At 34.4% G+C, this 27,131-nt stretch overlaps 1 non-coding gene across 1 annotated transcript; it reads right to left on the bottom strand.

Moving 5' to 3' along the window:
- Positions 1-19,792: 19,792 nt before the first annotated feature.
- TRNAN-GUU (transfer RNA asparagine (anticodon GUU)) lies at positions 19,793-19,866 on the bottom strand. The gene has a single exon. It is a non-coding gene; the product is annotated as a tRNA-Asn (tRNA).
- Positions 19,867-27,131: the final 7,265 nt, after the last annotated feature.

The raw sequence follows: 27,131 nt of genomic DNA, 5'->3' as shown, positions 1-27,131 counted from the left end.
GATTTCCCCCGCAAATGTCGCAACATGGAGACTCAACGGCTTGGACTTGTTGTGGTGGATTTGCTTTGATGTGTTGTAGAAGGAGTTGATTTTGTTGAGCAATTTGGGTCACTTGAGCTTGAATGGCCGTAATTGCATCTAACTCCAACACTCCGGGAACTTTCTTGGCTCCACTCACCGTCCTTTCGCTTGACTTGGCAAACCGATTTTGAGCTATTTGATCCAACATGATAAACGCATCGGGTATTGATTGACTCATAAAATTACCTCCGGTTGATGCATCTAAGACGGTTCGTGCATTCTCGTTAATCCCTTGGTAAAAGATGTGGATTTGCCGCCATTGTTCGACTCCATGTGTTGGACACTGCCGCAAAAGAGTTTTAAATCTCTCCCATGCCTCGTATAATTGCTCGCCTTGCTCTTGGACAAAATTGTGAATTTCTCGTCGGATTCTCTCGTCCTTCTCGGGTGAGCTATAGACTTTCATGAAAAGGTTGAGGAGTTGAGGCCACGACGAGATAGAGTGGGGGGCTTGGGACATCAACCACTGGCGAGCTCTGTTAAGTGTATATTTTTACACTTTATCATATCTTTTTATTTGAGCTTTTGGTGTGTTTTAACGATAATTGGTGCTTAAAAAGTTGATTTATTGTATTTTAGGTACAAATTGAAGAATTGGAAAAGTATGGGGTCAAAACTGCAATTTTGGCGAAAATATGGGTCAAAAGTGAAAATATCAAAATTCTGAAGATTTAAAGCTGAGACCCCCGTCCCAGTTTTAGTGCAAATTGTGAGACCCCCGTCCGAGACTCCGAAATTGCGCAGTAAAGGAATTTTAATTGCACAAGGAAACTGCCTTCTTCCCCAAATTCTTCACCCTATATAAGACCAAGCCAAGCACACAATTGGGGATCCATCTTTGAACGCAAATTCAAGAGCATAGAAGATCAACGAAGATTCAAGCATAGTTTTTCTTATTTAATTTATTTATTTTATTTTATTTATCATAAGAATTACGAGTAGCTAAGTCTTTATTTCTAGGATTTTATTTGGAACCCTATGTGGGATTTATGAACCCAATTCTATGATTTTATGCAAGTTTTAATTCCGGATTATTTCTTCTACTTGTTTTATTAAGTTCATGAAACTGGCCACTTTATGCGCTTTTATGTTATTGTTAATCGCATGAATCGGAAGATCGGGTTAATAATTAGAACTGTGGTAGAAGAGCCTTTGTGGTATTAACATAGGAATATAGTTAATCTCTTAGGTAGCCATTATTGAGATTTGTGCTTAATGATGTGTTCTAGAATTAATTGCATAGGAATATAGTAATTGAATCTAGAGTATTAGAATCGTAATACACGCGGAAGCGGGTTATGATTATTTTAGCATCTCAGGTTAGTAATCCGGGTTAATTGCTTGCATAATTGAAGGAATTGGGGGAATAATAATCACATAGGGGGAAGAATAAAATCCTAGGCTCGTTTACTCTGATAAATCTTCGTGCTTAATTTGTTTTCTTTCTTTGTCGTTCTAATTTGCTTTTTAATTTATTTTAGTTAATTCTCTCAAAAGTCGACTGTGTAGGGTGGGCTTGATAATAATTGGTAGAATTTAGCGTCTAGGATTAAGTAATTAAATATTCCCTGTGGGTTCGATATCCGGACTTAATTGTCCACTATATTACTTGTACGATACGTGCACTTGCGTGTAGGTTTTCGGCCAACAAGTTTTTGGCGCCGTTGCCGGGGAATATTTTAATTATTTATTTTATTCTAGCTCTAAATTTGAACAATTTTCACGATTCACCCAAATTATTTTTTTATTTTTTCGTTTTAATATATTTTTTTTTTCTTTGGTTACATGTCAGGTTACAATTTTCGCGCAACTCAAACGGGATATGAATGGCTTCCGTCTGGCGAATACCTCCAAAATACCTATAATATGTCGTTGCTTTGTTCAATATGTGGTGGAGAACATTACGCTAACCAATGTTGGTATGCACCGAAGGCGAATAATTTCATAGATAATACCAACAGAGGTTACTGGAACACATACACCAACACGTACGAGCAGAGCAATTCAAGCCAAGATTTCCACAATTTTCAACATCGTGAGCCGCAATTTGATGATTTTCAAACCTATTATGCAAAGCCACGAGAACCCACTATTGAGGAGTGTTATAGGAGATCCATCCTTGAAGATTTTATGAAATCCACTCAAGCATCTATCCGAAGACTTGAAATAATGTTGGAAGAGATGAAGCTCAAGAGGTCTCTTGAAAATATTTCAGACAATATCGAGAATGGTTGCAACAAAGAAAATTCGTCTGAAACTTGTGATGAGAAAAATCCTTTAGACCTAGAAAATAGTGTCGATGAGAGGGAAAAAGAAATTACGAAGACACTTGAAGATGATGAATCAGACAATGAAATCGAGCTCAACTCCAAAGATGTCTCGGAACAAGAGAAGAAGGAGATGGATGTGGTTAATGCAAATATTCAAATTGATGATCTTATTATTATTCCTGACGTGGCTTTGAAGGCATCAATAAAGGTTGATGAGAAGACAAATGTGTTTGAAGTGGAGGTTATACGCGGACTTGAGGTTTTTGTGTACCGATTTGAGGGAGCGGGTGATGAAGACCCCATCTTGGCTTCGTACCGATTGATTACAACCAAGAAAATTTACAAGCTAAAGTGGACCCTGACACATTGCAATCCTATCCCTGTATCGGTTGCAATTGAAGTGACAAAGCTCATGGATGGATGCGCAATCTACAAGGCTTTGGATTGGACATAACAATTTCAAGAAGCAAAGTCCGGCTGAAGACTTAAAATTTAGCGCTTCTCGGGAGGCAACCCGAGCTTTATTGTTTTTCGTAGTTTTCGTTAATTTTTCGTTTCGTTTTTTTTTTTTTTTTTTATTGTCATAAGCATGCATTCTAATTCAATATTTGAATTTTACTTTTCAGGGTCGAAAACGTGATCGAGGGTCGAGTCGGCCGTCCGAAAAAAAAAAAAAAAAAAAAAAAAAAAAAAAAAAATTTGCACCACTGCCTGTGGGACGGCCGTCCCACAAATAGGTGTAAATGTGGGACCCCCGTCCCACAACCAGTAAGGAGAAAAAATTTCGGACGGCCGTCCGACATTTAGCACAAAAACCGGGACGGCCGTCCGAACCTATTTGGGGCGTTTTAAATGTTTAAAAATCATATTTTCTCCCCCATTATTTCCTAAACCCTCCTCATTCCTTCTCTCAAACTCCCACACACAAATGGAGGCAAGAGAATCGAACCAAATTCTCCAAAATCTACTCTTTCAAGGCACGCCCACAAAGTGTTCGACAATTTGCTCCAACCAAATTTTGAGTTCGATTGTCAACCAATTATCACCGAAGCTATTCCATACTCTCTCCCAACTATGTCATCCAACAAACGAGGCCGCACGAGCGAAGCATCATCTTCCAAAGGGAAGGGAAAGGGAAAGAAAAGTGCCACCGCCCAATGAGGACGAGCGTGAGAGAGCGAGGGATGAGCACCCCGATCACATCGACTCCGACTAAATCAGGTGTTTTCTATCCTTAAACTTTGTGCTAATTTCGTTGAGGGCAACGAAAATTTTAAGTTTGGGGGTGTGAAAAACATGTTATTTTTGTGCTTATTTGTTTTAGTTTGCATGCATTAGGTTTTATTCGTTTTTATTGTTTTTCTCGTTTTTCCGGAATATTAAAAAAAAAAAAAAAAAAAAATTGCTTGAGTTGAATGCATCGATGATTTGTGATGATGAGAGATGATCAATGTTTGATGATGAGATTGCTTGTTTTGTGTGATAAGGATTTGATGTTTGTTTAGCTTTCGATTCAACGGGACTTAGAAGCGAATTATTGCTAGGAATCACATTTTGTGCATTGATTTGGTTGAATGTTTTGTATTTTAAATTTGGAATTAATTTGTGTTATATCATGCTATGTTCGGTTTTAGAACTCACCTTAGGAAATTTATGATACGAAGTATTGAGTAGTGAGTGATTTGGGATATGATTTGGGCCTTCTTTGAACCGTTTGAGCCTTTCAAGCCGACCTTTTTATCGAAATTATCCTTAGAACCTTGATTTGAGCCTCGGAGAAAAGGTGTTCTTTCTTTTAGCCAATGTGTAAAGTAGAATAGGTGGAGATTCTTGAAAATTACCCCTTGGAGTTCAGTCAAAAAATTTTATAAGGTCCTTCTTCTTCTTCGAAAAAAAAAAAAGAAAAAAAAAAAGAAAAGAAAAAAAAAAGAGATAAATATATATGCTTCTATATATATATATTAAATTAAAAAAAAAAAAAAAAAAAAAAAAAAAAAAAAAAAAAGAAAAAGAAGAAGAAGAGACTAGAAAGGAGAAATAAGGACTAGTTGGTGAATTATTTTTGAAAACTCGACCCCTTGCCTCAAAAGAAAAAGTGGAGACCTTTGAACTTTTGAGACTCGAGTTTACTAAAGTCCGTAGAGGTGAATTCATTGTTTCAAACGCCTATCTTTCAAATTTTGGCGTAATCACCTAAATTCAAGAAGAATAGCCACACATACACATATTTCCTACCTCGAACCAAAGAGCCTAACAATTGAAAGCCACAAAGCCCCAATGATCCCAATAGCTTAATGTTCGATATTAGTAGAGTAGAATAATTTGGTGAATATTTGGAGTCAAGCATATGCATGTAAGTATAAATTCTTTCTATCTTTAATTTGCAAATATTGGATGCTTGAAGCAATTGTATGAATTGTGGTTTTTGGTAATGGTGAGTGACTAAGTGTTGTTGAATTTTGAGCTTGCGAATGCCTAAGAATTGTCATTATAATTGCAAGTTCTGAAAACGTGAAGTTGATCATTGATCTATGTGATGAGATGTTATCGTTGAGTTATTTGCTTGTTGGTAGATTTTGCTTGAGGACAAGCAAAAGTTCAAGTTTGGGGGTGTGTTAAGTGTATATTTTTACACTTTATCATATCTTTTTATTTGAGCTTTTGGTGTGTTTTAACGATAATTGGTGCTTAAAAAGTTGATTTATTGTATTTTAGGTACAAATTGAAGAATTGGAAAAGTATGGGGTCAAAACTGCAATTTTGGCGAAAATATGGGTCAAAAGTGAAAATATCAAAATTCTGAAGATTTAAAGCTGAGACCCCCGTCCCAGTTTTAGTGCAAATTGTGAGACCCCCGTCCGAGACTCCGAAATTGCGCAGTAAAGGAATTTTAATTGCACAAGGAAACTGCCTTCTTCCCCAAATTCTTCACCCTATATAAGACCAAGCCAAGCACACAATTGGGGATCCATCTTTGAACGCAAATTCAAGAGCATAGAAGATCAACGAAGATTCAAGCATAGTTTTTCTTATTTAATTTATTTATTTTATTTTATTTATCATAAGAATTACGAGTAGCTAAGTCTTTATTTCTAGGATTTTATTTGGAACCCTATGTGGGATTTATGAACCCAATTCTATGATTTTATGCAAGTTTTAATTCCGGATTATTTCTTCTACTTGTTTTATTAAGTTCATGAAACTGGCCACTTTATGCGCTTTTATGTTATTGTTAATCGCATGAATCGGAAGATCGGGTTAATAATTAGAACTGTGGTAGAAGAGCCTTTGTGGTATTAACATAGGAATATAGTTAATCTCTTAGGTAGCCATTATTGAGATTTGTGCTTAATGATGTGTTCTAGAATTAATTGCATAGGAATATAGTAATTGAATCTAGAGTATTAGAATCGTAATACACGCGGAAGCGGGTTATGATTATTTTAGCATCTCAGGTTAGTAATCCGGGTTAATTGCTTGCATAATTGAAGGAATTGGGGGAATAATAATCACATAGGGGGAAGAATAAAATCCTAGGCTCGTTTACTCTGATAAATCTTCGTGCTTAATTTGTTTTCTTTCTTTGTCGTTCTAATTTGCTTTTTAATTTATTTTAGTTAATTCTCTCAAAAGTCGACTGTGTAGGGTGGGCTTGATAATAATTGGTAGAATTTAGCGTCTAGGATTAAGTAATTAAATATTCCCTGTGGGTTCGATATCCGGACTTAATTGTCCACTATATTACTTGTACGATACGTGCACTTGCGTGTAGGTTTTCGGCCAACAAGCTCTTCCTTGTAGGGAGTGCTTGAAGAGAATTAATTGAAGCGCCTCTTGGGAAACGCCGTTTTGACGGTGGGAATTACAGGTATCTAGAAAATTGACAATGTGAAGATGGGGATCTTCACCTGCCAACCCACTAAATAGCCCGTTATTTTGGAGCATCGTCAAAAGGCCTTGCTTGATCTCAAAATTATGCGCCTCAATAGGTGGATATTGGATGCTTGGGCGGAATCCGTCATGAGTCGGGATTATGTAGTCTTGAAGTGCCCGTGGACGAACTGCAGGCTGTGCTGGAAGTTGAGGGGGAGGGTCTTGGATTTGGTTTCCGTTGGCATTGAGTAAATTACCCGGTGCCCTGCGTTCTTCGTCCTCCATTATATTGTTCGCGCGTTGAAGTCTCCTAGCGGCTCGAAAAGTGCGTTCGATTTCGGGATCAAACGGTTCTCTAGCAAGATCGAGTCTCCTAGGCATACACCGTACCTAAAACAAAAATAAAATAAAACAAAAATTAAATGGGTGAATCGTGAAAATTGTTCAAATCTAGAGCTAGAATAAAATAAATAATTAAAATGATCCCCGGCAACGGCGCCAAAAACTTGTTGGTCGAAAACCTACACGCAAGTGCACGTATCGTACAAGTAATATAGTGGACTATTAAGTTCGGATATCGAACCCACAGGGAATATTTAATTATCTAATCCTAGACGCTAAATTCTACCAATTGTTATCAAGCCCACCCTACACAGTCGAAAAAGGATTAATAAACTAAATTAAACTAAAACAATTAAAAACACAAAAACAAGAAAGCAATTAAAAATACGAAGATTAATCAAAGTAGACAAGCCTAGGATTTTATTCTTCCCCCTATGTGATTATTACTCCCCCAATTCCTTCAATTATACAAGCGATTAATCCGGATTATTAACCTGAGATGCTAATATAATCATAACCCGCTTCCGCGTGTATTACGATTCTAATACTCTAGATTCAATTACTATATTCCTATGCAATTAATTCTAGAACACAGCATTAAGCACAAATCTCAATAATGGCTACCTAAGAGATTAACTATATTCCTATGTTAATACCACAAAGGCTCTTCTACCACAGTTCTAATTATTAACCCGATCTTCCGATTCATGCGATTAACAATAACATAAAAGCGCATAAAGTGGCCAGTTTCATGAACTTAATAAAACAAGTAGAAGAAATAATCCGGAATTAAAACTTGCATAAAATCATAGAATTGGGTTCATAAATCCCACATAGGGTTCCAAATAAAATCCTAGAAATAAGTAATTTAGCTACTCATGATTAAAGCAAAAACGCAAATAAAATAAATCATAGACGATAAATCTTTGCTTGGAGTCTTCGAATTCTTCGTCTTCGTTATTGCTTTGTTGCTCTTGAAATTGCGTGAAAAAGATCCTCTAATTGTGTGCTTGGCTTGGTCTTATATAGGGTGAAGAACTTGGGGAAGAAGGCAGTTTCCTTGTGCAATTAAAATTCCTTCATTGCGCTATTTCGCCCATCCGGACGGCCGTGTGAGATTTATGCCTAAAATCCGCACGGCCGTGCGGTCCTTGATTCTCCAAAATTCTGCTTGTTTCACTTTTTGCCCATATTTTCTCCAAAATTGCAGTTTTGACCCCATACTTTTCCAATTCTTCAATTTATACCTGAAATACAATAAATCAACTTTTTAAGCACCAATTATCGTTAAAACACACCAAAAGCTCAAATAAAAAGATACAATAAAGTGTAAAAATATACACTTAACACACGGCTGTTGAGTGTATAGTTTACACTCAATGTATACTTTTTTACGAGGATTTTTGTATACTTTTATTGATTTAATGATGTTTAATGAGTGGTTTATTGTATTTTAGGTACAACTTGACGATTTGGGAGTTCCAAGGACGAAACGAGCCAAAAAAGGTCAAAAGGGGCAAAAAACGGAAGAAAACAAAAATATGCTGAAAATTGGACGGCACGGCCGTGCCAAATTTAGCCTATTTTTGGCGCGGCCGCACCAACTGCAAAAATTGGGCAGAAGGTTTCGGCGATTCTCGCGCGGCCGTGTGAGAATTGCATTGATTCTCGCGCGGCCGTGTGGAAACACGCTGGGATAAATTTTGGACTTTTAATCACACAAGGAAACCTAAAATCTTCTACCAAGTTGGGACATCTATTTAAGGGCAAACCAAGCACGAATTAAAGGACTTTTGAACACAATCCTAGAGGAAGAGGAGTGAGAGAACGAAGAAACGAAGACGGAGAATTGACAAATCTTCATCACAATTCTTCTTTCATCTATCTTTTCTTAATCTACTTCTTTTTATATTTTTATGATGTTTTTCTTAGAGAACATGAGAGGCTAAGTTTTTTAATCTAGGATTTTGTTGGAACCCTATGTGGGGATGGTGAACCCGTTTTCTTGAGATTATGCAATTATGATTTTATGATTATTTCTTCTACTTGTTATGATTGTTAGTGCATGAACCTGATCAATTTATGTGCTTTATTTGTGATTATTGGGATTGACTCGACATAGCTATTTTGATAATTAGACGGTAGGCAGAAGAGCCTTCAAGTAGTTTTCACCGGATGAGTGTGTCAATTGCATGTGGTGTCGTAGACATACAGATATCACCTTAGGTAGCCATTTACGAGACTTGTTAGTTAATGCTTTATTTATAATTGGTTTGCATAGACATATAGTGAATCGTTTATGAATAATAGACTCATAATACACGCGACAGCGGGTTATGAGTAAATTAGTGTCTCGGGTTAATAATCATGAATCATATATTTCATAATTGAGGGGTTTTGGGTGAGCAATTCTTGCATAGGGGGAAGATAAAATCCTAGGTCCATTTTTATTGATATTCTCTCTTGATTATTTGCTTTCATAATTAGTTTAATTATAATTCGAAATCGATTATAATTTTGATTTTTTTATTTCATTTTTCTTAATTTTAATTTTCAGTTATTTTTGGCATTTTTTTCAGAAAACAACTACCATTTTTTAATAATAAACAAATATAAATTGTAAAACAACTATTCGGAAAACTACAAAAACCTATCGAAAACAACTAAAAATAGCAGAATATCGAAAACAACTAAAACAAATAGTAGAATAACGAAATCAACAACTATAAAAATAGTAGAATAGGGAAAAAAACTATAAATATAGGAGAATAGCAAAAACAACTATTTTGTGGGAAAGATACTCAACATCAAAAGCATCAATAAAAAATTAAAAAAGAAGACGGCGGCGGGGCAGAGGTGGAAGGGGCAAGATGCGACGGCGGCTGGGTCACCAGATCCGGTGGCAAAGACGATGGGTAGAGGTAGATAGAGATTTATGAGTTCTTGTTCTTGTCTTATACAACTATATCGAAAATTATAGCAACAGCGGCAACGACAACGACACCGAGATCTCCAGATCCGGCGGTGAAGACGAGATTTTTTTGAGAATGTTTCGTCATCAGAGTGCTGGGTATATGGAGTGAATTTTTCACCATCACGGCGTTGAGGAGCGGCTTTTGGCGGCGTCGGTCGGAGATGTCTACAATGAGATTTCTCATCCGTTCATTACACTTATTTAGGGCGGTCAGATTAGTTCCTCGTCGGAGCGGCTCAAAGACTTCGTTAGTAGAAAGACGACGGCGAGCGGAGGGAGAAGGGAGAACTTGGTTGCATCGGATCTGAGGTGGAAGGGGGAGATGGTGGCGACGGGGCTGAGATGGAAGGGGAGAGATGGCGGCGTAGAGTTTAAAAGAGAGAGAAGAAGAAGAAATACAATTAAATGTGATAAGTTTTGGCAATTTGAGAAATAAGAAATCTGAAATAATATAAGTAAATTATAATTTTTGGGTAAAACAGTCTTATTGTATAAGATTTTATTAAAATATTAATCTTAAATGACAAGTAAGGGGGGTCTGGCTAATAATACAAAATGGGCTAAATCCAGCATAATATAAGTAAAAGATTTGGGGAGTTTTCACTAATTATCCCTATATGTAGTACGCGTGTATATGTATGTGTATGTATGTATAATATATACATGCATGTGTTAGAAAAATGCACTTATATGTAAAATACATAGGGCACGTATGCATACACTGGTCTAGATAAGGGTGTTTTAAAATTGGGAAAATTAGAGAAAACCCCCTTATCTAGAAAAATGAGTTAAGGAAACACCGCATCTTAAAAATAATTAGAGAAAACCCTCTTACCTAATATCTTACCCAAATGATATTTTAATAATTTCCAAACAACCCTTATTAACACTAAATCTCATTTTCACATTTCAAAACCCTAACACATTTCATTTGCCGTTCTTTCTTCTCATTTTCTCATCTTTTCTTCTCTACTGAAATTCGCAGGAAAAGCAAGACGTCGTCGAAGAAGGATATCGGACAGCGACTCTTGAAGAATGTTTGACGGCGACCGACGGCGGTGGTGGTGGAAGAACATTAGTCGCCGCCGCCGTCGCCGCGTGAAGGGTGGTGACAGATCTGTAGTTGGCGGCGGTGGTTTCCATCGACGACGCTGAAGATGATGACTGCCAATCGTCGCCGAGGACGCAGTGGGTCAGCGGGTGTGGTGTGGTGATGATGGGGTGGCGGAGGTGGAGCTCTGGCCGCGAAGGCTGGTGACGATGAGGTTTCGGCTCGACGATATGAAGACCCCGTCAAACGAGTTGTTGCCGACGCGGTTTGTTTTCTTAAACCGATTGATTTGTTTTTATTTTAAATTCACCATCTCCATTAAAACTTGATTTTGAAATATCTGCAACAAAATTTTTTGTGGAATAGAAATTGATGGACTAATTAATTACTGTTTGTTTTATTATAATTTTATATGTCGAAGAAATCACGTTTCCCAAACAACACGCATACTACTTGATATCCATCATCAATCTGCTGGATTCTTATTTCTGTTTTGGGCCACTCGTCATCTTCTACAGTAGCATTTTCTACAACAGCATGAATAGTGTGTATGGTGGCAGTGTGGTGATGATGGGGAGACAGATTTAGTGTTTTTTGGTGGATCGGGCGGATGACGGCGCATGTAGAGAAATCCGCCCAGGCGGGAATCTTAATCGACTATGTACATGTTCAATAGTCGATTAAGCTAATCGACTATGCTCTTGTAGTTGATTAAGGTTGATCAACTCTAGTTTTTTTTATTTTGTTTTGGATTTTTTGTTTATTGATTCCAATTGTATAAATCAATTATAATGTTGGTATATTTTTTGTGTTTTGTAAAATGAAGTTGATTTTGCATTTTTTTGCAGTTGTGATTTGTTATTTTTATTAGCAGATTCTTAATCAACTATGTTCTGGTAGTCGATTAAGGTTGATCGACTCCAGTTTTTATTTTTTTTTGGACGTTTTGTTTATTGATTCCAATTGTATAAATCAATTATAATGTTTTTTTTCCATTTTTTTTGTTTTTGTAAAATATAGTTGATTTTGCATTTTTTTTTTGCAGTTTTAATTTGTTATTTTTAGTAGCAGACTCTTAATCGACTATGCTTCATCATTGTCGATTAATATACTAATAGAGAAAAAAAACTAAAAAACAAATTTTTTTTTAAAGACTTTCCTTAACCGACTATGAAGCATAGTCGAGTGAGGCTAATCAACTATGCTTCATAGTCGAGTAAGAAATCTGATTCAGAAAAGAAGGGAAAAGAAAACGGAAGAAAAACAACGGGAAAAAACAAAAACAAAAACAAAAGATCGCGGAGCGCGTGACCTAGTGATAATGTGGCGGACGGGGGCAAAGCTGGAAAACATAATGACTCAAAATGGGCGTGGGCTTTTCTCAAATGTTGAGAAATATTTTGGACATTTCTCCATTAAAAGAAGTAATGAGGGCGTTTCCTCAAAGAGCCCCTTTAGAATTAAATCACATACTGAGGCATATATAGAAATTCTTATATTTAACGTAAATGGTATACTCATTTCATATAATTCACATATTTTCGAACACATAAAAATAATTAAAGTTAGAATAATAAATCTACCAAATATTAATAATAAATCTACCAAAGATTAACTTCGGAAGTAACGGTTTTGAAAATGTGGGGTGTTACACTTCCACCACTTTTTGTTGTCGGAAAATATAATCAAAGAGATGAAAATATCTAATCTTCTATCCTATTCCCGGTTTATTTTTCATCAAGGGTGAACTTGTGTTCTAGAAAAATACTAAAACTATAATTGAGAAAGAGAAAAATTATTCTCTTGTTCGTTGACTAGGTCGGCCGAACAGAGACAAAGAGGGGGACAAAAATTGTATTCTGGTCTCAACCCAATATCAGTTATATGTATCGCAAGGAATTTGAGTTACGTACACAAGGAAATAGTTACTTGTAAACAAATCCATCTCTTTCCATGACTTCTAGTGGACGGAAATTGTTGTTCGAGAAGACTCAATTTGTTCGGTCACTTAATTCCTAAAATATAATATTGGTTGAATTTTATTTTCTCGATTATCTTCTCAATTAATTTGATTATTCGATGGGCTACAATAGGGACTAAAGGATAAAATAAAATACGGACAATTTAATAGTTAATTAAATCAAAATTCTAAAAATAATTCATTTAATTGAATATTAAATAACTATTTATATTCTCAAAATTATATTTTGAACTCATGTTTATCATTACCTAAATACTTCTCGCATTAAGATATACTAGTAACCACCAGTTAATTTTATTCACTGAAAAATAAATTAACTTGGCATATTTTCTTGAGTATTCGCTTAACTTATTTGAGTACGTCGGATATAAAATCCATTTGGCCGAGTTTCTGAAATAAACAAAACTTATAAGCTATTCAAGGATTATTAATCAATCTCATATTTCAGAGATGCAAATCCTTTCGATAATTAGTTCCACCTATTGATTCTTAGCATCTCTACCCAATGCACCGGGTTCATTTGACTCAATATAAATTTACAGATTATAACCGAAGATAAGACATGAAAGACATAAGAATTAAAGATTAACACCATATTTTCATTTTCCCCCAAAAAAATCATAAGTTTCGAAATTTTTTAAAGTATTTTATGCAATATTGCAAAATTATTTTTAATACTATTGATACCTTCTAATTGCAGCGATAAATCGAATTTCTTACCTATATAGCCGAAAGGAAAAGAAAGACCAAAGGAAGATGCTTCAAGAGTTGACGCCAAATTCGAACTACACAACCTTGATAGTGAAAGAGATGGTGCGGGTTTCCAAGAGGGAGATGATTATCTCTCTGGTGAAGGAGCAAGTTTTTCAAATGGTGTTCCTGGCAGCATACTCAAGAGCCACGGTTAAATATGGGACTTTTATAGAGATTTTTGTTTTTTCTTTGGAAAATGGAGACGAAGTGGAAGAAGATGTTTCTTCGGTGATGAAGAAGAGAAAAATTCAAGTGTGAGATTATGTGGAAGAATGACAAAGAAGAAGAGTGTCCTTTGAACTCTCTTGAGTGTAAGATTCGGAAAAATGATTACTATGTGACACGTGCTAAACTATGCAAAATTATTACTTGTATATTTATTTATTTTAATTATGCAACTTGCTTACCAAACACACTCCATCCGAGAGTAAATTACAAATATCACCCATGTGTAATATCTAATTGCTAAATACCCCCTGTCAAAAAACAATTAACTCATACCTCCCCGTGTGATCTTTTTCGAAGCACACTGCACCAATTGGTAGTTTAATTGTTGACCAAGGGCGAAAGGACAAAAATGCTCTAGGGTTTTTTTGCAATTAGTAAAACTTACCAGTGTTAAACAAATTTTTAATAAATTTATCTTGTTAAATAAATAAAATGTATAATAAAAATAAATAATAATAAGAAAATTTGAAGGAAAAAAAAAAATAGCATCCCACAAACTGCACACCACCCTACACCACACCATTTCTCCCAGCCCTCTGCCCGCTACGCCGCTCACCATCAATTCACCCCTCCTGCACCACCACCACCACCGTGTTTTTAAGATCCACCACGCACAACAGCGAGCAAGACATCGTCATTCCCGGAGAAATTGGATATGAGAGAGGTGCAATAGTTTTTTTTTTATTCCTCCATCACTAATTTTTCTCTTTTTTTTTTATAGCACACGTGTGTGGTTTAAATTTTATTATTAAAATAGATACATAGATTATGATTGCAATTAGTGAAATTTTTACATTTTCGGTGTTCCATTGTTTTTCTATTATGCATGTCATATATGTTTACTAATTTCTAATTTTGCTAATCTTATATTTTTCTTAAACAAATGCAGGAAGCAGAATACTAGTAAGTATAAAATTAAAGAAAAAAGAGGAAAAAGAAAAGGGAAAAGCAAAACCCTTGTAATTTTCCGAAATCATATTTACAGTTTAATGTAATCTCTCTCACCTCCTTTTCTCTCACAGACGCACACGCAATGTTGGGAGTGAGCAGCAATTGCACGATGATGATTGGCGGAAGGAAGAACAGGAAAATATGAAGGCATTGATTGAAGTATAATCCACCTTTTCCTTTAAAATCTGAAGCTATATGTAATCCTTTCGCGGATCATATTATACATTTATATGTATTTTTTGGAGATTACAAATTGCTTCTATGGCGAACGCATCTGTAAATCCTGGCTTTATCTCCATAATACGTGTTAGGTTTTATTGCTAGAGATGGACTTTTTGAAGATTTCAACTGTTCGAGTAGTGTAATTACCGAAAAGCCCTTGTGTTCTGAAGTGTGTATCCTACAGAAACTACTGTTTTTATGTGATATTCATATAATTGCAAAACCTATATTTATGTAATTATGTTCCGCTTTTGGATTACGTAGAGCGAGACGAGACGAAATTTAGATGTGCATTAAGACCCGATTACTTTCTAAAAAAAATCTTATAGTTTTCGGGGCATATTAAAAAAAATATTATGAAGTAATTAAGTTGAATGTTGCAAACCTACAATTTACGTACAAGGTTCAGTATCCAATGTCCGAGTGCCTCATCTTGTACTAAGCGAGACACTTTATAGCTATTACTTCCACAATTATAGTCTATTTTGTTTATGTATTTGATACACTAGAGATACTTTATTTATTCATTAATATTAATTTATTATACTATATAATGTAAACAGAACAACGTCGTTTTGTATGGCGGGGCGGGACGGGTTTCACGGGTATTAAAAAAAATTGAACCCGTCTTAGACGCAAACCCACGGTTCTTCACCATTTTAGGACCCAATCCTATGAATGGATCTATCCGTCCGGTCCCAACGGGTTTGACGGGTGTAGCGGGTTGATAGGTCCTCCGACTTGCTCACCCCTAGTAGGATTTGAACATTAGCATATATACTAATCAGCGGAGATATCTTTTGGATTGGTTGTAGTTGGCATCATCATCATATGATGGTGTCGTTTTACACATCGCATGCAATTTTAGGAATTTATTGAACTTCCAACAATTGTTGTTCAAATTTTGAATCTCTAATCCGCCGTGAATTTATGTATTCCATTTACACAAGTATTGGAATATAAAGTAATTTATTGGCTTTTGACTTATTACTAATTCAAAAAAGGAATGAGGTGATTTTAATTTCCCATTCATTGCTTTCGAGACAGATAAAATCGAATCTAAGAGAAAATTGTCAAAAGTGCAGGTATGAATAATTAATTGCCATTGAGGCAATTAATGCGTTAGAGATGGAAAATCGGGTGGCGGCATGTGTCAAAGGAAGATATTATAAAGTCGAGCACGGGAACTGCATGAGTAGCTTTGCGGGTATGATTTAGGGGCAATATTTCCTCCACTATACCTTACCCTTTCCCGGAAGACCTCAAAATTTTCGCCCGGGCCCCGCTTTCATGGAAATTTAATGTCGAAAGAAACAGCATTCACTTAGACATCGGTGGTGCTGCAGCGGAAAGCAATGGTGAAGGAAACAAAACCATTAATTTTATTTCAGCAGCAACATTGCAACATTAATTCGAAAAACCTCGTATCTGATTAATATATATATTATTTTTTATTTAAATATTAGGTTTATTCGCAATATTTGCGCTTTCGTTTCATCCTTCTAGGTTGCCTCATACATCAAGCATAGCGCAAGTTGTGGTTCATATTAGCGCAAGTCGTGGTTTCGTATTAGCGCAAGTCGTGTTGCATATGAGATCAAATTATGTGTCACCCTTTCGAATTATTTGAATCACTTTCTCCTTTTACTCAAGTTGAAAGCAAATCAAATCAAATTAGATTTCTTATCTTCTTAATAAATAATTTGTAACCACTGCATATATATATATATATATATATATATATATATATATATATATATATATATATATATATATATATATATATATATATATATATATATATATATATATTTCTTTAAATGTAATTTGAATTGATTTATAACATAAATACATGTCTCCAACTTTTAAAATCACAAAAATATTGTTTTAATTTAAAATATAATATAAATTCTTAACCGGTATTTGTAATTCCTTTAGCGATATTTTTTTTTAGTAATGGTTGATTCTTTTTGTAATTATTAATTAGGCTAAGTTTCAAGGATATAATATATATATATATATATATATATATAGTTCACTCTTAAATTTATTTTATTTTTTCTATCTCAAAAAAGAAAATTGCAATTAACAGGGATTATTAATTCGAATATTTAATTGGAAGATACCAAAAATGAAAAGAGACAAAAGAAAAAGGAAAAAAAGAAAAAGAATAAGTGAAATAAGCCCCTAACCAAGCATACGTCCCTAGGGGTTATATGTCTTTCACCAATAAACTCATTTCTTTAATATTTACTAGCATTTTCCCCCGTGCGATGCACATGATATTATTTAAATAGTGAAAAAATAATCAATTTAATACATAATAAGAAAATATAGTACACTAATATAATAAAATTTAATAATGTAGTATTATTCATATTGAATTTCTAGCTTTATTTCTTGGGGTAATGGCAAATAGGCCCATGACAAGGTCACTTTTTTGGCTGCTAAATTACTGTCTCCGGCAGTTAATTAACTGCCGGAGACAGTAATTTAACTGTTAATTGACTTTTTTTTTTCTTCAAATATATTTTAATGAATATTACTGTATTCGTTGCTAAATTACTGTCTCCAGCAGTTATTTAACTGTTAGAGACAGTAATTTAACTGTTAATTGACTTTTTTATTCTTAAAAAAAATATTTTTAATTAATATTACTGTATTCGTTGCTAAATTACTGTCTCCAGCAGTTATTTAACTGTCGGGGACAGTAATTTAACTGTTAATTGATTCTTTTTTTTTTTAAATTTTTTTTCTTAAAAAAAATATTTTAATTAATATTACTCCATTAGATGCTAAATTACTGTCTCCAACAGTAATTTAACTGTCTTAGACAATAATATTAATAATATTACTATTCGGGAAAATTATATTCATAATATTACTGTCCCAAACAGTAATATTACTGTATGTAGGGGTGCAAGTTGGAACGGAAATTCCGATTTCCGCCGGTTCCGATCCGAAAAGTTCCGATTTTGGAACAACTTTTTTCATTCCGATTTCCGAAATTCCGATTTCCGATTTTTTCCGATTTTTTTGGATTGGAATTGGAATTATATAAAAAATAATTGGAATTTCCAATTTCCGATCCGATTATTTCCGAAATTAATTCCGAAAAAATTCCGATTTTTTTCCGAAAAAAACCGATTTTTTTTCCAAAAAATACATCTTTGAGTAATATATATATATATATATATATATATATATATATATATATATATATATATATATATATATATATATATATTATATACTTATTTTACATTATTTAGTTGTATTTATTCTTTATGGGCCATGTCACCTAAAAAAGCCCTAGTTTATTTTATGTAAAACCCTAGTTTTACGTTTATTATTTCTTGTGCAAAGCCAAAGAGTTTATTTAATTTTTGCTAGAAGTTTTATTGGATATTATGATGTGGTTTATTTTTATTTATTTTTTGAATTGAAATTTAGTAGTTATTTTTATCGACGTGGATGTTTTTATTTTTAGCAAATTATGAAATTTTCAGCGAAGTTTCGAAATTTTAATACTCATGTCATTTCTGAAAAATTTCCAAAATTCCGAAATTTCCGGGCCTTTTGGAATTGGAATGAATTTTTAGATTCCGAAAATTTTGGAATTGGAATTGGAATTGGAATTGATTTTGTACTTCCGAAATTTTTTGGAAATATTCCGAAAAGGCTAATTCCGATCCGATCCTTCCGACTTTCAGCCCTAACTGTATGAAACAGTAATTTAGTAGCAAAAACAGTAATATTAATTAAAATATTTTTTTTTCTAAGAAAAAAAAATTCAAAAAAAAAAAAAAATGTCAACGGTTGTTGACCGGCCGGAAAAAAATTTCAGGAAAAAAAAAAGTATTGAAAAAAAAAAGAAAAAAAAAAAAGTCAACGGCGGATTCCGGCGGTCTTCGGCGGTCAATGCCGGAAACTGGCCGGAATCTGTCCGGTAAAAAAATATTTCAGAAAAAAAATTATTTTCTGAAAAAAAAAGTTTTGGGGGTAAATGTGATATATTTGTTTAAATCTGGGGTCAATATGTAATATTAAGGAAATTAGAGCATAATTGGTGGAATTGATAAGAATTATATTATTGAGGGTATTTTAGACTAAAGACGTGGGGATGAGTTTAATTGAGAGACTGTTTTTTTTGTTGACCAAAATGCATTTAAGTCCCATGTGATGGGTCTTTTTGCCATTCGCCCTTATTTCTTAAGATTTGGGATATATTGATGAAAATTAGAAGATCAATAATTGTTGAAAATTATAGTTAAAAAATTAGTACAGAAAAAATATTAAAAATAAATAATTACATAAGTAGCAAAACGGTAGAATTCTTCACGGGTTAGTTTTAATTTTGATAATTGTTAAAAATTTTAGTTAGAAATTAGTAGAGAAAAAATATTAAAAATAAATAATTACAGAAATACCATTAGGGTTTTTTAGGGTTGTCCAGCGTTTCTTTCTTTTGTATATAAGATCTTGTTAAAAATTATAGTTAGAAATTATTAGAGAAAAATATTGAAAATAAATAATTACAGAAATACCATTAGGGTTTTTTAGGGCTCTCTAGCGTTTCTTTCTTTTATATATAAGATTATAAATAAATGAAACATTCATATATATGACAATATTACCCCCAACCCTATATACCCAATTTTTAATTGTAACCCAAATTTAATCAATTTTGTCCACAAAAATCCAATATTATTTTTTTTTTCCAAAAACTTTTTTTTTTTTTTTTAAATTTTGCCGCCTGATTTCAGCGTTGACTTTTCGATTTTTTTTTCTGGTATGTTTTTTTCCGGCGCCGGATTCCGACGTTGACTTTTTTAGTGTTTTATTTTAGTTTTTTTTTGTTTTGATTGTTTCGTTTAGTTTTGTTTTTCTTTTTACGTCTGCCGCTAAACGTTGACCGTAATTGTGCTTAAAAAAACTGTAAACACAATAATATTACTGTAAACACAATATCAAAATTTAATTTTGTTTTTTTAACAAAAGTAATGACTTCTATTTTCTTTTTAAATTCAAGTTATATAAATAAAAAAATATAAAATATAATATTTCGCTAGAAGGAGGGGTTGAACCTCCGACCTTGTGGTTAACAGCCACACGCTCTAACCAACTGAGCTATTCCAGCAATTACATTTAAGCTTTCTTTAATACTCATCAACTAAGTAAATTGATGCATACTTAATAGTACATGAATCATGGGCAATTTAACATACTCCAATATTTCCAATTTCAACTTCAAGCAAACAAAAAATAAAAAACTTTTTTTTAGGAAGAAAAAAAAATTTGTTAAGCACAATGTGCCAATTCTTGAAGAAGGATAACTCTCTCGTTACATACTAAACCAAATATAGTGGCAACTGGCAAGAAAATGCACCAAATGATTATCACTAGTTCAAATCTAATAGCAAGCAAATGCGTGTCAAATGATTACCACTACGTTTAACAAAGGAAAACTCTCATAACACCAATGAACTAGCAATAAGCCAAACAATCTTCTATGAAGGCAGCAAAAAATATTTAGTACGCGTATATATGTATGCAATATGTATATGTGAATATATGTATATATAATATATGCATGCATGTGTTAGATAAAAACACACATACATGTAATACAAAACCATTGTCAAGTACAACATTCTTCTTCGTGATCGTCCTCCCATTGTCTCTTCTCATCCACGGCCACCGTACGTTGAAAAAACCTCTTTAGAAATTGTTTGGAGCAAACACCATTTTTCATTCATGGAGACTTCATATTAGCTTGACCCCGCACGGACCGTGAACTGTGTATTTCTTCAACAATTTATACATTCAAAAGTTTTGACAGGGATTTCTGCACAAATAATTCGGTCAATATCTTCGGAGCGATTGGGTTTGTCGTCATTATGCAACCAAAGCAGTATATTATTTTGATTTAAATATTAGGTTTATTCGCAATATTTGCGCTTTCGTTTCATCCTTCTAGGTTGCCACATACATCAAGCATAGCGCAAGTCGTGGTTCATATTAGCGCAAGTAGTCGTGGTTCGTATTAGCGCAAGTCGTGTTGCATATGAGATCAAATTATGTGTCACCCTTTCGAATTATTTGAATCACTTTCTCCTTTTATTACTCAAGTTGAAAGCAAATCAAATCAAATTAGATTTCTTATCTTCTTAATAAATAATTTGTAACCACTGCATATATATATATATATATATATATATATATATATATATATATATATATATATATATATATATATATATATATATATATATATATATATATATATATATATATATTTCTTAAAATCACAAAAATATTGATTTAATTTAAAATATAATATAAATTCTTAACTGGTATTTGTAATTCCTCTAGCAATATTTAATTTTTTTAGTAATGGTTGATTCTTTTTGTAATTACTAATTAGGCTAAGTTTTAAGGATATATATATATATATATATATATATGCAGGGATTATTAATTCGAATATTTGATTGGAAGATACCAAAAATGAAAAGAGAAAAAAAGAAAAAGGAACAAAAAAGAAGAGCCGGTTGTACTCTTCTAGTAGAGTCCCACCTCTCTTCATCTTCCCCACTACTCGAACAAAATCTTTAGAGTTAATTGCGAATACCATCCTTGTGAAATCTCTAATTGTTAAAAAAAAAAATCGCTCATAACCCCTGTGTAATACTTTTCGATGCTCACCGCACTCATTATCATTTTAATGGTTGACCGAAGTTTAAAAGACAAGTATACCACTAAGCAGTATAACATAAAATTACATTAATTTAAGAGGCTAAATTGGAATTTTGTTAAACTTTTAAAACTTAATTTGGGGGACTAAATTGCAATTTTCCGGAACCCATTCCCCTTTCTGCAATTTTGCCCAGCCGCAGCCCCAAATCCCCACTATTCCTCTCAATTTCCAACCATACTTATCATTCACCGTCGCCACCCACCACGCACCACCACATCCATCAATTGTTTGGGCTTCTTCAAGGTCCGAATTTTTTGGTGGCAGCGTAGAAGCTCGCTGCTCGCGTCTTGATCGATTTTGTCGATTTCTAATAAAGGGTCTGTAGATGGCTGTGGATTGCGTTTTTGCAGGTCTTAAAATGGTGGCGGGTGCAGCGGTGTTGTTATTGAAGTAGGAGGGAGAATTGGAGTGGGGATGGGCCGAGGTTTGGACTCGCTTCTCCCAATTGAGGGCGCCCCATTTCGCGGCGGAGGTGCAGTGGTGGGCAGCAGTGGAGACGATGAAGAATGAAGAAGAGGGAAGGAAAAGGAGCTTGGGGACATTTTTGATATTTCACAATCGAAAATTAAGAAAAAAATCGCAGTAGTAGCACGTGAGAGACACGATTTAGGCATATAAGTGTGCATAGAGACACACACATAATGGCAACTCTCTTGCCCATAGCTTAGCTCATAGGCATTTTGATGATTCATTTTTTAATTTAATTTTGTTTTTGAACAAAAATAATGACTTCTATTTTCTTTTTTAAATTCAAATTATATAAAGTAATAAATATAAAACATAATATTTCACTAGGCGGAGGGGTCGAACCTCCGACTTTATAGTTAACAGCCACATGCTCTAACCAACTGAGCTATTCCAGCAATTTTATTATACCGATCAACTAAGTAAATTGATGCATACTTAATAGTACATGAATCATGGGCATTTTAACATACTCCAATATTTCCAATTTCAACTTCAAGCAAACAAAAAAAAAATCTTCTTTTTAGGAAGAATAAAAATTTTGTTAGGCAGATTTTGCCAATTCTTGAAGAAGGATAACTCTCTCGTTACATACTAAACCAAATATAGTGGCAACAGGCAAGAAAATGCACCAAATGATTACCACTAGTTCAAATGCGTGTCAAATGATTACCACTACGTTTAACAAAGGAAAACTCTCATAACACCAATGAACTTGCAATATGCCAAACAATCTTCTATGAAGGCATCAAAAAATATATAGTACGCGTATATATTTATGTGCATGTGAAATTGTGAATATATGTATATATAATATATGCATGCATGTGTTAGAAAAATGCACTTGTATGTAAAATACATAGGGCACGTATCCATGCACTAGTCTAGATTAGGGTGTTTTAAAATTGGGAAAATTAGAGAAAATACCCTCATCTAGGAAAATGAGTTAAGGAAACACCCCCTCTAAAAAATAATTAGAGAAAACCCCCTTACCTAATATCCTACCCAAATGCTATTTTAGTAATTTACAAACCACCCTTATTAATACTAAATCTCATTTTCACGTTTCATAACACATTTCATTTGCCGTTCTTTCTTCTCCTTTTCTTATCTTTTCTTCTCGACTGAAATTCGCAGGAAAAACAAGGCGTCGTCGGAGAAGGATATCGGACAGCGACTCTGGAAGAATGTTTGCCGGCGACCGACGGCGGTGGTGCTGGAAGAACGTTTGTCGCCGCCCCCGCCGCCGCGTGAAGGGTGGTGACAGATCTGTAGTTGGCGGTGGTGGTTTCCATCGATGATGCTGAAGATGATGACTGTCAATCGTCGTTGAGGACGCAGTGGGTCAGTGGGTGTGGTGTGGAGATGATGGGGTGGCGGGGGTGGAGCTTTGGCCGCGACGACGAGGTTTCGGCTGGACGATATGAAGACCCCGTCAAACAAGTTGTTGCCGACGCGGTTTGTTTTCTTAAACCGATTGATTTGTTTTTATTTTAAATTCATCATCTCCATTAAAATTTGATTTTGAATTCTCTACAACAAAATTTTTTGTGGAGTAGAAATCGATGGAGTAATTAATTACTGTTTGGTTTATTATAATTTTATCTGTCGAAGAAATCACGTTTCCCAAACAACACGCAGACGACTTGATATCCATCATCAATCTGTTGGAGTCTTATTCTTGTTTTGGGCCACTCATCATCTTCTACAGTAGCATTTTCTACAACAGCATGAATAGTGTGTGTGGCGGTGGTGTGGTGACGATGGGGAGGCATATTTAGTGTTTTTTGGTGGATCGGGCGGATGACGGCGCATGTAGAGAAATTCGCGCATGCTGGAATCTTAATCGACTATATGTACATGTTCTATAGTTGATTAAGCTAATCGACTATGCTATGGTAGTCGATTAAGGTTGATCAACTCCAGTTTTTTATTTTTTATTTTGGATTTTTTGTTTATTGATTCCAATTGTATAAATCAATTATAATGTTGGTATATTTTTTGTGTTTTGTAAATTGTAGTTGATTTTGCATTTTTTGCAGTTGTGATTTGTTGTTTTTATTAGCAGATTCTTAATCGACTATGCTCTGGTAGTTGATTAAGGTTGATCGACTCCAATTTTTTTATTTTATTTTTTTATTTTTTGTTTATTGACCAATTGTATAAATCAATTATAATGATTTTTTTTCCCTTTTTTTGTTTTTGTAAAATATAGTTGATTTTGGGGTTTTTGGCACTTTGCACCCTTGAATTACACCCTTTTGGCACTTTGCACCCTTAAATTGCAAAATTGGCAGAATGCACCCTTTAAACATAAATTGTTTGGCACCTTGCACCCCAAATCACTTTTGGCTTAGAAAAATTATCTGCAACTTGTTGAAAACCTGAAAGATGGGCGAATTCGCAATTCTCTAATTATCTAGCCTCTTCCCCCAATTCTTAATCATCGTCCCACCATTTTTACATTTCGTCCTAGACACGGCCATGGGCCGATTTTGGGCCCGGAACCGGCCCGAACCGGCCCGTTGACGACCCGGCCCAACCCGTTGACTTGTGAACCGGCCCGTCGTCACCGGGACCGGTCCGATTCTATGAAATGGTGAACTGTGAACCGCAGGGCCGGCACGGTGGTTCACCCGGATTAAAAAAAAAAATTCAAAAAAATTTAAAAAAAAAAGCAAATAACGGCTAGTGAACCGGCCGTTATTTTCTTTTTATTGAATTGTTTCCCCCCCCCCCCCCCCCCCCAATTTTTCCTATAAATACCCTCACACCCCAATTTTTCCTATAAGTTACTTATTTATCAAATATTTCAAAAAAAAAAAATTCAAATTTTCCGGGCCGACCCGGAACCGGCCCGAACCGGTGGGCCCACCCGGCCCGCCGAGCCGTGCATATTACGGGCCGGTTCCGGTTCCGGAAAAAGTGAACAGTGAACCGGTATGAACCGGCCCGGAACAGGCCCGAACCGGCCCGTGGCCGTGTCTATTTCTTCCTATTAATCAAAAAATCCAAAGTTCTTCTTAGCCGTTTCTATTTGCCATAGTATGTAAATTCTGAACTAAAACTCAAGAATGGTCGGAATATATAGACAAGAGTCCGATAACACACCTTCAGAAAATCAAGTTTTATTCCATGGTAACGCTATTTCTTTTAATAATTTTGCAGATCCAAACTATTCAATGGGAGCACAAAAATCTTTCCATCATGAAACTAATAGGCACCACCTTTCTACCACCAAATAAACTTCTCAGTACCCTTATTTTGTCATTTGACTATTTAAAAAAAAAAATTGAGGGCTCGGCCTAAAATTTTCAGTTACATTATTTTTCATACTCAAAAGGAAAAAAAAGTGATGTACTATTATTGTTTAGTGTTTATACCGATTTTACCATTGAAATAAATGGCTAAAAAGATTTTAGGATTTTTTGATTTAAGGGACGAAAGATAAACATTGTGGAACGATGATTAAGGATTGAGGGAAGATGATAGATAGTAAGAAAATTATGAATTTGCTCATCTTCCAGATTTCTAGCAAATTGTAAGTAAGTTTTTTAAGCCAAAAGTGATTTGGGGTGCAAAGTGCCAAACAATTTATGTTTAAAGGTGCAATCTGCCAATTTTGCAATTTAAGGGTGCAAAGTGCCAAAATGGGATAATTTAAGGGTGCAAAGTGCAAAAAACTCTTGATTTTGCATTTATTTGCAGTTTTGATTTGTTATTTTTAGTAGCAGACTCTTAATCGGCTATACTTCATCATAGTCGATTAATATATCGATATAGAAAAAAAAATTAATTTTTTTTTTAAAGAATTTCCTTAATCGACTATGAATCATAGTCGATTAAGGCTAATCGACTATGCTTCATAGTCGATTAAGAAAACTAATACAGAAAAAGAAGGGGAAAAAAACGGAAGAAAAACAACAGGAAAAAAAGTAATGGCTCAAGATGGGCGTGGGCTTTTCTCAAATGGAGAGAAATATTTTGGACATCTCTCCATTAAAAGAAGTAATGAGGGGGTTGCCCGCATGGGTGTAGCTCAACTGGTTCCGGAGGTGGTAAGTTGGTGCAAGGTCCTAGGATCGAATCCTGGCAGCCGCAGTGTGGGAATTTCAACTCCAATGAGGGTTGGTTCCTTGTGGGCACCAGGTCCGGGTCCGCTACCTTAACGGGCCGTTGAGTTACCATGATTTACATTCCTCCATCAATCCTTGTCGGGCCAAGGGATGGGGGCCGTAAATGGTATAATCAATTCATATAATTCACATAATAATTAATAATATAATTCACATATTTTCGAGCAAATAAAAATAATTAAAGTTAGAATAATAAATCTACCAAATATTAATAATATTGATATGAAAAGGCACATAATTTCATGTAAGAATATAAAGATTAACTTCGGAAGTAACGGTTTTGAAAATGCGGGGTGTTACACTTCCACCACTTTTTGTTGTCGGAAAATATAATCAAAGAGATGAAGATATCTAATCTTCTATCGTATTCCCGGATTTATTTTTCATCAAGGGTGGACTTGTGTTCTAGAAAAATACTAAAATTATAATTGAGAAAGAGAAAAAAATATTATCTTGTTCGTTGACTGGGTCGGCCGAACAGAGACAAAGAGGGGGACAAAAGTTGTATTCTCGTCTCAACCCAATATTACTTATATGTAGCACAAGGAATTTGAGTTACCTACACAAGGAAATAGTTACTTGTAAACAAATCCATCTCTTTCCATGACTCATAGTGGCCGAAAATTGTTGTTCGAGAAGACTCAATTCGTTCGGTCACTTAATTCGTAAAATATAATATTGGTTGAATTTTATTTTCTCGATTATCTTCTCAATTAATTTTATTATTCGATGTGCTACAATAGGGACTAAGGGATAAAATAAAATACGGACAATTTAATAGTTAGTTAAATCCAAATTCTAAAAATAATTCATTTAATTGAATGTTAAATAATTATTTATATTCTCAAAATTATATTTTGAACTCATGTTTATCATTACCTAAATACTTCTCGCAGTAAGATATACTAGTAACCACCAGTTAATTTTATTCACTAAAAAATAAATTAACTTGGCATATTTTCTTGAGTACTCGCTTAACTTATTTGAGTACGTCGGATATAAAATCCACTTGGCCGAGTTTCGGAAATAAACAAAACTTATAAG

Source organism: Erythranthe guttata, chromosome 3 (genome assembly GCF_056151865.1).
Source record: "Erythranthe guttata isolate IM_541 chromosome 3, IM_541, whole genome shotgun sequence".
Classification (NCBI taxonomy): Eukaryota; Viridiplantae; Streptophyta; class Magnoliopsida; order Lamiales; family Phrymaceae; genus Erythranthe; species Erythranthe guttata.
This window is presented reverse-complemented; position numbering and strand designations above follow the sequence as displayed.